Source organism: Entelurus aequoreus, linkage group LG17 (assembly GCF_033978785.1).
Source record: "Entelurus aequoreus isolate RoL-2023_Sb linkage group LG17, RoL_Eaeq_v1.1, whole genome shotgun sequence".
Classification (NCBI taxonomy): domain Eukaryota; kingdom Metazoa; phylum Chordata; class Actinopteri; order Syngnathiformes; family Syngnathidae; genus Entelurus; species Entelurus aequoreus.
The window spans coordinates 29,333,031-29,344,380 of NC_084747.1; the positions used below are offsets into that span (position 1 = coordinate 29,333,031).

General features: G+C 37.6%; 1 long non-coding RNA gene across 1 annotated transcript in view; it reads right to left on the reverse strand.

Moving 5' to 3' along the window:
* Nucleotides 1-3,639: 3,639 nt before the first annotated feature.
* Nucleotides 3,640-11,350, reverse strand: part of LOC133632779 (uncharacterized) — a 71,920-nt gene continuing 64,209 nt past the window's right edge. The window contains exon 4 of the long non-coding RNA XR_009821704.1: nucleotides 3,640-5,601. This is a non-coding gene — a long non-coding RNA (uncharacterized LOC133632779). The remainder of the gene's footprint in view (nucleotides 5,602-11,350) is intronic.

Here is an 11,350-nt window from a genome sequence, read left to right on the forward strand (position 1 = left end):
CCGTCTGTATGGTTTTACGTTTTGTTGAGGTTTTTTTTTTTTTTCCTCCAGAATTTGGTATTTAAAACATGTACACCCATCGTTTTCATATCCTCTCGGTTAGTTCAATTTTGCATATCACGTTTTAAAATCACAGTCTTAACTATCCCATTAAATGTTAATCAATAACCCTAATTGAAAGATTATACGTACTACTTCATGTGTATTTAAGTACCCTTTTAATTCACTTAAAGATTATCTATAAGTTAATTTAAACTATCATTTGTCTATCAGTAGGCGCGAGCAAGCTGTCATGCTTGCACTCTGACCTCCCGCTGTGCGTGATATTCTCCAAAACAAAATAATGTTTTTATTCACGTTTCTCCTTATCTTTCAGCTAAATCTTTTAATCTTTTAACTTTTAACGTCCGCACTGTGTTTATTTTTATTGTCTGCATTTTAATTTTGCTTTTATTTTCTTTCATTTCACTTTGTTGTCTGTGAAGCACTTTGAGTCTGCCCTTTGCATGAAAAACGCCACACAAACAAAGCTGCCCCGCCTTGCCTTGCCTTTCTCCGTCTGGTTATCCAACCTAGTCACAACAAACACACAAGGCCATGCTCTAAGTATTTTTCTTCAATCATATCCCAATACTCCCATAAATTAGAAAGGTGTTTCACAATAGTTGTTAAGTAGTTATTTTAAGTAATAGATCTCAATAAATACTAAATTTGCCCTAGTGTGTGAATGTTGTCTGTTAATAAGTAATCATTGAATGATAACAAAACTAAATTTGTGGTGTTTAGTGGTGCAAAGTCAAATTGTGAAACAAAAATTAAAGTTGAATCAAGTGGAAATTGACAGAGTATATGAACTACATTCTTGAGAATAATAATTGATTATTAATATGTTGGAAGCCGCATATTGAACATATTAAAGAAAAATATCCAAATCCATTGCAATTCGGTATAAAGTAAAACACATGCTGAATAAGAAATGTCTGCATATGTTATGTCATTCCTTTATTTTTCCATATGTAACATTGTTTTGAAGTTTGGGGGAATGTTTATAGAAGAAATATAGACCCAATACTTAAACTTAACAGGCTCATTTCAATAATACACAAAGCTGCTACCATGATCATACAAATCCCTTTTTTATAAGTCATAATGTGTTAAATGTTCAGATAATCTATTTTTAAAACAATGGCAATTATGTTTCGAGTAAAGAACAACAGCCTTCCAGTTTGTATTCTTAGCTTATTTACATTATGAGGAGAAAACTATCATTTACGGGGGATATTGATTTTTAAAATAGGTCAAGTAAAATAAAAATAAAAACACAAATGTATTTCAGTTTTAGGAGTTAAATGATGGACCATCCTCGGTGATGAGCTGAACACATGTAGTTTTTTGTTATGGTTTTGGAGACCCTTGAAAAGTAAAGTTTTTTGAACATTATAAAATATAGTAACAATTACTTTCATCTTTTAACGTTGATGTTCCAGGTAATTTAATGTTCAGTAAATGTATATGATAGGCCAATATAAGCTTTGGCTTTTGTTTGTTCTTTTTTCGGTCATTCTTTTTCTTTTCTTTTCTGTGTGTAAATGTGTATGATTGTTAATATGTATAATTTACTGTTAAACTGCTCACACAAATTGGTTGATGGTTGATTATATGACCAAAATAAACCTATTTCATCTATTCATTCATTATCTATTGCACTCATAGTTTTATTCCATTTTGCATGTAATTATTCCTATTGATTTCTTCCCATTTCACTCAAACAACTAAACAACCAAACAATTAAACAAACTTGCAGCTAACCACAATCAACAGCATACCATTTACGAATACCTTCATTTGTCACTTTCTCATCTTTTCTTCACTTTCGTTTTCCTTTACAAACAACATCCTGTATCCATCTCTTCCTTACACTTCACACAATGTTTCTATTTTCTGTTCTCCTAGAAACCATTCACATAACGTAAGGTTATAAACATCCTTTTCCCATATTTTCTCAAACCATCCTCTTCACCCACAATCTTCCTTCACCTGCTCTCTCTTCCTCTCTCTCTCACTCTCTCCCCTTCTCTCACAATACAAACACAATAATCCAAAATAATCAGTCTTATAAAATACAACAGGGTCAGCAGCAATCTAAACCTGTATCATTATTTATTTCTTAACAATGTTTCCTCCTTCATAACCTGCATTTTATAATTTTGGCTTTAATATGATTTAGGGCAGTGGTTTTCAACCTTTTTTCCCAGGAAAATAAAGAAATAAAATACAGCATAATGTCATCAATTTCTGATTTATTAAATTGTATAACAGTGCAACATATTGCTCATTTGTTGTGGTCTTACTTGAACTATTTGGACAACAAAAAATGTAAGAATAACTAAAACGTTTTAAAATTAAACAAGTGATTAAATTATACTAAAGATTTCTATACATATAATCTATCATCAACCTTCTTTGGATATTGTAATAGTGATTCATCTGGACCCGTGAACTTAATTCTAAATATTTATTTTGTTGAAGTATTATTCTTTAATTATATTTATAAAGGATTTTGAATTGTCGCTATTTTAAAATATTTAAAATCTCAGGTACCCCCCTCCTTTGAGAACTACTGATTTATACTATAAAAATCCTTTGTCCCACACATCATTAGACTGTACAACTCCTCTTTGGGGGGGCTAGGATGACAGGGAATGCAAAACAATAACAGTACAATACTTTTTCATAACACGGTCGCTAATGCGTAGTTTCTTTTGTTATATTCTAATTTTACTGTTCTCTTTTTATTTTCCTTGTAATATTTTTCTATTTTGTTTCCATTTATACCCTTATTAGTTACTGTTTACTTTTTACTTCTTCTTCCTGAGGGAACTTCTCCTGAAGGAATCAATAACGTGTTATCTGTCTATCTATCTATCTATTGTTAACCTGAGCACAATTCATGACGTCATGCTCATCTTGCAGACAGTTATTTCCATTTAGTTTTATTCTTTACATGTAATTCTACATGCACCTTCATTTATCACTTTGAAATTTTGCTTTCTTTTGTTATTAATTTACATTTTTGTTTTGCTGTTAACTTACGTTCTCATTCTTTGTCTGTCTTCTGATTAGAATTTGTTTAACGCTTCTCTACGTTTTGTTTTGACTAAGGCGCTGAGTGTTGGCGACTCTTATCTGTACTTCTTCAGACTACATGTTTCACAGTTTGCACAGATGTTTTTTAGAAGTTTTAGAATATAAATTACAATTTTACTTCATCGTGATTATTCTTGAAATAATTAAAATGTCAATATAATTAAATAATCATTTTACCTTTATTAAATTTAATTCAATTTTATTTAATGTGTTTGCTATATCATTATTAATTCAAAGCTACAATGTGTTCTAATCTATGATGTGCGTGCGTGTGTGTTTGTCTCAACTTCCACACAGGAACTGGATGGATCAGATAAGCAACAGGGCTGTTCAATACAGTATATTACACACATAATTAATGACTAATGAATTTAACAATGCTTCAATGTCCCATTCCAAATGTATGTATTGATATTTAAATGTTTATTTATTCATATACAGTCTATTTTATTTTTCCTATTATCAAAACCAACCTGTCAGCACTCTCCTCAGACTGAGTACAGCTGTCCACTATATATATATATATATATATATAGTTTTTTATTTATTTATTTATTTATTTATTCTTTAAACCTAGCTCAATGCTAAACTAATCCAATGCCATGCTAACTCAATGCTAACCTAGCTCAATGCTAACCTTTCTCAATGCTAACCTAGCTCAATGCTAACCTAGCTGTGTCACACCTCTTCGAACCACGTTTCGTGCAGCTGTCACTCACACAGCCTCGTCACAATGACACACTCTTATCTCAAAATGTCTCCCATACACGCACACACACACAGACAATTCGCCAGAGAGCGAGAGCCTCAGAGGGGCCTTTTTCCGTACTGAAAATCTCAGTGCCTTCTTACAACTATAATATCGCACAGTCTCAATCACCAGCACAGTTAAAAATAATGCAACAGTCAACTATTTTTCTCATCCAGAAGCACAGCTGTATCATATCAGAACCTTAATAATGAGAAACAACATTTATCATTCACTCTTAGATGGACAAATAGCCAAGGGGTGAGGGAATTCTGGACTTCCCTGCTTAGGCTGCTGCCCCCGCGATCCAACCTCCGAGAGCGGAATAAGATAATTAAATGGATAGATCATTCACTCATATGTTGTCTGTACATAAACTTTGTCTACTTTCTCACAAGCACACACATTTTAGACAATTTCCCAACTTTTACAGATAGCGGGGCTGTGAGAAAAAGCGTGAAGGGAGGGGAGGGGGGAGGTTGCGTGAGGGAGGGGGAATACCGAGAGGTATAATGTTTGCCTTTCAGAAGAGGGGAATAGACAATTACAGGGGAATTAAAACAGATAAGAAAACAGGTGCTACACAAAAGTTATTAAATTACGCATATATCTAAATGTACCAACATAAACTGACTCACTCAATACACACACATTTCAGCATTCATCATTATACACACACATTTATAAATTACAATACCACCCCATGTCCGGACAAATATAAACAAATAATGCACGCGTGCTTTTGTGGAATCGGCCGTCTCATATCACAAAAACCAGGTTCCATCATTGCTCATACAACGGCGATTAACCCGTTTCATTGGAGCAGCACCTGCGTTATCAAACTGACCAACACGGATCACTGGCCTAAGGCGCCATAGAATCACTAGGAATCACCCAACAATCCTACAGACATCGTGTCTGGTCAGTCCCATACAGTTTCACCAAGTTTCACCAAAGTTCTACCATATGGAGCCCGAGACGCCACCTGTCTATTCTGCAGCCATTAAACAGATTCGTGACAACTTGGCTCAGTTGATCTCCTTTACCGGAGTTACTGAATCATCACCTAATATGAGGCTTTTTTACACGCTGAGTCACAAGGACTAGGGACCGCTGCAGTTTCCACATAGACAGGTGTCTCGCACTTTCATAGACTTCATACATTTGTATGGGCCACTTGTCACACCAGTTAGCAAACCCTGCCTTAAATTTAGCTGTATCCAACTTTGGCTAATTCTGATGCACTTGCAGAAAGAAGCATCCTCTGCCAACAACGACAGAGGATGAAGAGGTTAAAAGAAATGTTTCGTCTCACATAGTCTATGCTTCAAAAACACTCCAAACCACAAAAATTCTATTAACAATCCCCTTATAGCTAAAAACAAGAAATCACAAGTTTTCAACAAACACACAGACAAATGATCACATATAAAACAACTCAATCCAACCATAATTTACCCCATTCCAGGTTGTTTTTGGAGAACCTGACTAAACCTATCTTTTATCAAAAACAGGTTGAGCTATTAGTCTTATCGATCCGGCTCTCTCCAGGCAGAAAATGTTTACACTTTAAGCAAACTGCTTACCTTGTGATGCGCGCGTGCAACACACTGTCTGCCTGACAGAGACAGCGGGAGCGGCTGTCGACCTGTAGCTTCTGGGCCATCCTGTTCGTGACGCCAATTTGTGTAGTGGATTGTCCGAAGCTTAAGCAGGCAACAAAAGTAGTTTAGTACAACACATTTATTTACCCATTATCAGAAGTGCAGGTTGAATTGAGTTGGCCGTGCAGACAGACCACATGTACTCCGGAGCAAACAAGACACACACAAGCCAAAATCTCTCTCTAGTCCCGGTCTTCTGCCATTTTTTATATGTCTCTTGTGCGTCACTGTTTTTTATCTCGTGCGTCATGATTGTTTTGTTTTGGTTTGTCTGTTCCAAAACAACCTCGTATCTCTTAGTCATATTTGGAAAATCTAAACATTCTGTAGACAGGTTGGCATAACTCCATATTCACCTTTGTCCCACAACTGGTCCATTCAATGGCACAAAATAGAAGAGAATTGAAAATGAGCAGACATTCTTAATAGACAAGAAATATAGGTCAAAAGGTCAGAAATTCTACGACAATACATACATACATACATATATGAGAAGAGGTTTTAAATTAATTAGCGCCCCTGCGGCTATTCAAGGAAATACGGTATTTATAATCCGGGGTGTGGAGGGGGGCGCCGGATGTAAGTGTCAAAAAGACAGCCAAAAGAGTTTGATATGAGAATAAATCTAAAGTTAAAATATAGGGTAGAAATGCACCCATTTGCAGGAAATGTAGTCTTGATTTTCAAAATTTTCTTTCAAGGCTTGCATGTCTATATTAAAACATTCTTCTTCGTACTGCATTAATATATGCTACTTTTAAACTTTCATGCAGAGAAGGAAATCACAACTAAAAAAATCACTAATTTTTTCATACGGTGTTGATGTGGAAATTTTTGCCTCGGCATTTTGATGGTGTGGGCGTGTGGCACCGAATGGAGATAAGCGTCTCGACAGACGTTACAATACTTGAACAATGATGACAAAAATTGTTTTCTCTGTCGTGTCCGTGTGTCGAAAATTGTTATGCGCTTATTTTTTTATTTGATTTTGTGCGTGGCATATAATTGCTATGCGCGGAGCAGTGCGCAATTGCACAGGCGCGCACCTTAGAAGGAACGTTGCTCGCACGTCTGCGCTAGCCTCACAGCTAACGTTAGCCATGCTGCTACCTCTCTGCTCGGGGAGGGCGTATATGTATGTGACGTATGACGTGACAGTATGTGACGTGTGTAAGAAGGTGCGTTTGCTGTCTGTGAGAGGGAGACACAGAAAAGAGTGAGAAGAGCCTGTCGTGTAATGCCAGCAGCTATAAGCAACTGCGTGAGAATCCACAGACCTGTGGATGTGTTGAAGGTGTGCTGGAAAATGCAGAACGGAAATTAGGGAGCAGCAGAAAAGTGGAATGTATTATTTAAATCGGTGCGTTGGAAAATACGGACCGGAGTTTTTTTTTAAAAATGGATCTGGATCGGCATTTTCCCATGCCTTGCCGATACGCATTTTTTGGCAAATATCGGCGGCCGATCCGATCCAAATATCGGATCGGGACATCCCTAATATATACTGTATATATATATATATATATATAAATAACATATTTTTCGGAGTATAAGTCGCACCGGAGTATAAGTCGCACCTGCCGAAAATGCATAATAAAGAAGGAAAAAAACATATAAGTCGCACTGGAGTATAAGTCGCATTTTTGGGGGAAATTTATTTGATAAAACCCAAAACCAAGAATAGACATTTGAAAGGCAATCTAAAATAAATAAAGAATAGTGAACAACAGGCTGAATAAGTGTATGTTATATGACGCATAAATAACCAACTGAGAACGTGCCTGGTATGTTAACGTAACATATTATGCTGTATAATTACTCGCCATACAGCAATAGATGACATCTGCCCATTACCTGACACCTGACAGGTTAGCTACTTCTCTTTATTTATAATGTTTATAATGTCTATTTTCTATTTCCTGCTGGACCTACTCTCTATTTTATGCTGCTGCTGTCATATATACGGTATATACTGTAATAGTGTACATGGTCATTGGTTTATATTGTATATATGTTATAGACATAATATAATATATCTGTATATAAATTATTCTGTACACATATTATGTATATATTCGTATATATGTTAGATTTTTTTATAGCTATATTAGTCTATTTATACCTGCATTGTCCTTTCCATCCTTACACTTTCCATCATTGTAACTGAGCTACTGTGTTGAACAATTTCCCTTGTGGATCATTAAAGTTTGTCTAAGTCTAAGTCTATGGTAAGAGTCATTCAAATAACTATAAAAAATGGCGGCGCATGGCTATGGCTATGCTGCGGCTATGCTAACGCTCTTGGGAGTGTAGAGCGATTTGGCAAAAAACACCCATCATTTCTGTCAATTTCATGGCTGGCTCAAAGCGTGAACACTCTGTGATCACATACGACCGACAGACAATTCTGGATGTGGATGGATCGGGTCGTTATAAACTGAAAGATGCATATACGGTGGACCTCCTCGCTAGCATGGGAATACTTCGCGGACTACATCGAGCGGCCTTTGTAGCAGCGGAGTCAAGTGCTAGCGGTGACCGCCAATGGAGACGACGTAAGCGGTGCGAGCGGAAGCAGAAGCGGGGTTGCCGAGCAGGGCTAACAACAAAGAGAAAAGCTAACCAAAGAAGCGTGGAGTCTCCGGGTAAGAAGCCATTTAAACTAGAACTAGCCGGCGTCAGGCTGGATAATCCCTGCACACATAGCAATTCTCTTAGAATAAAACACAACTCACATAATGTTTTTTCTTTTGTGACCATGTCAGAGGCAGACATACATTGTACTGAGGTAGCTAACTATGATGCGTTCAGTTTATCGCAACATCAAGCAAACAATCTGAATATCCCCGTCATATCAATTCCTAGATATGGTCGAAACTATTTAAAGTGCAATACGCATAATAAACGCAACATTATTAATATTGCTACTTCGGTTAATTTCAACAAACAATCCTCAAAACAGCCCACTGCCTATAATATGGCCTTTTTAAACATAAGATCATTATCTTCCAAAACGTTATTAGTTAATGAAGTCATTAGAGACAACATACTTGACGTCGTTGGTCTCGCCGAGACCTGGCTCAAACCAGACGATTTTTTTGCGCTAAATGAGGCATCTCCTCCTAACTATACCAATACACATGTTGCCCGACCTCTTAAAAGGGGAGGGGGTGTCGCACTAATATACAATGAAAACTATAATCTCACACCTAACCTAAATAATAAATATAACTCGTTTGAGGTGCTCACTTTGAGGTTTGTCACACCGCTGCCTCTCCACCTGGCTGTTATCTACCGCCCCTCTGGGCCCTATTTGGACTTCATCAGTGAATTCTCAGAGTTTGTTGCTGATCTAGTGACGCACGCCAACAATATAATCATAATGGGGGACTTTAATATCCATATGAATACCCCATCGGACCCTCCATGCGTGGCGCTCCAGACTATAATTGATAGCTGTGGTCTTACACAAATAATAAATGAACCCACGCATCGCAACGGTAATACGATAGATCTGGTGCTTGTCAGGGGTGTCACCACCTCTAAAGTTACGATACTCCCGTACACTAAAGTAATGTCCGATCATTACCTTATAAAATTCGAAGTTCTGACTCATTGTCAACAAACTAATAATAATAATAATAACTACTATAGCAGCCGCAACATTAATGCTGCCACAACGACGACTCTTACTGACCTACTGCCTTCGGTAATGGCACCATTCCCAAATTATGTGGGCTCTATTGATAACCTCACTAACAACTTTAATGACGCCCTCCGCGACACCATTGATAGTGTAGCACCGCTAAAGCTAAAAAGGGCCCCTAAAAGGCGTACCCCATGGTTTACAGAAGAAACTAAAGCCCAGAAATTATCATGTAGAAAGCTGGAACGCAAATGGCGTGCGACTAAACTTGAGGTTTTCCATCAAGCATGGTGTGATAGTTTAATAACTTATAAACGCATGCTTACCTCGGCTAAAGCTAAATATTACTCAAATCTCATCCACCTCAACAAAAATGATCCTAAATTTCTGTTTAGTACAGTAGCATCGCTAACCCAACAAGGGACTCCTCCCAGTAGCTCCACCCACACAGCAGATGACTTTATGAATTTCTTTAATAAGAAAATTGAAGTCATTAGAAAAGAGATTAAAGACAATGCATCTCAGCTACAACTGGGTTCTATTAACACAAATACGACTGTATATACAACGGATACCGCCCTCCAAAATAGTTTCTCTCTCTTTGATGAAATAACATTGGAGGAATTGTCAAAATGTGTAAATGGGACAAAACAAACAACATGTTTACTTGACCCAATTCCCGGGAAACTTATCAAGGAGCTTTTTGTATTATTAGGTCCATCAGTGTTAAATATTATAAACTTATCACTTTCCTCTGGCACTGTTCCCCTAGCATTCAAAAAAGCGGTTATTCATCCTCAAAAGACCTAACCTCGATCCTGATCTCCTGGTAAACTACCGGCCGGTGTCCCACCTTCCGTTTATCTCGAAAATCCTCGAAAAAATTGTAGCACAGCAGCTAAATGAACACTTAGCGTCTAACAATCTCTGTGAACCTTTTCAGTCCGGTTTCAGGGCAAATCACTCTCCGGAGACAGCCCTCGCAAAAATGACTAATGATCTATTGCTAACGATGGATTCTGATGCGTCATCTATGTTGCTGCTTCTTGATCTTAGCGCCGCTTTCGATACTGTTGATCATAATATTTTATTACAGCGTATCAAAACGCGTATTGGGATGACAGACTTAGCCTTGTCTTGGTTTAACTCTTATCTTACTGACAGGATGCAGTGTGTCTCCCATAACAATGTGACCTCGGACTATGTTAAGGTAACGTGCGGAGTTCCCCAGGGTTCGGTTCTTGGCCCTGCACTCTTTAGTATTTACATGCTGCCGCTAGGTGATATCATACGCAAATACGGTGTTAGCTTTCACTGTTATGCTGATGACACTCAAGTCTACATGCCCCTAAAGCTGACCAACACGCCGGATTGTAGTCAGCTGGAGGCGTGTCTTAATGAAATTAATCAATGGATGTCCGCTAACTTTTTGCAACTCAACGCTAAGAAAACAGAAATGCTGATTATCGGTCCTGCTCAGCACCGACATCTATTTAATAATACCACCTTAACATTTGACAACCAAACAATTAAACAAGGCGACTCGGTAAAGAATCTGGGTATTATCTTCGATCCAACTCTCTCGTTTGAGTCACACATTAAGAGTGTTACTAAAACGGCCTTCTTTCATCTCCGTAATATCGCTAAAATTCGTTCCATTTTGTCCACAAGCGATGCTGAGATCATTATCCATGCGTTCGTTACATCTCGTCTGAATTACTGTAACGTTTTGTTTTCGGGCCTCCCTATGTCTAGCATTAAAAGATTACAGATGGTACAAAATGCGGCTGCTAGACTTTTGACAAAAACAAGAAAGTTTGATCATATTACGCCTATACTGGCTCACTTGCACTGGCTTCCTGTGCACCTAAGATGCGACTTTAAGGTTTTACTACTTACGTATAAAATACTACACGGTCAAGTCCTGCCTATCTTGACGATTGTATTGTACCATATGTCCCGGCAAGAAATCTGCGTTCAAAGAACTCCGGCTTATTAGTGATTCCCAGAGCCCCAAAAAAGTCTGCGGGCTATAGAGCGTTTTCTATTCGGGCTTCAATACTATGGAATGCCCTCCCGGTAAAAGTTAGAGATGCTACCTCAGTAGAAGCATTTAAGTCTCATCTTAAAACTCATTTGTATACT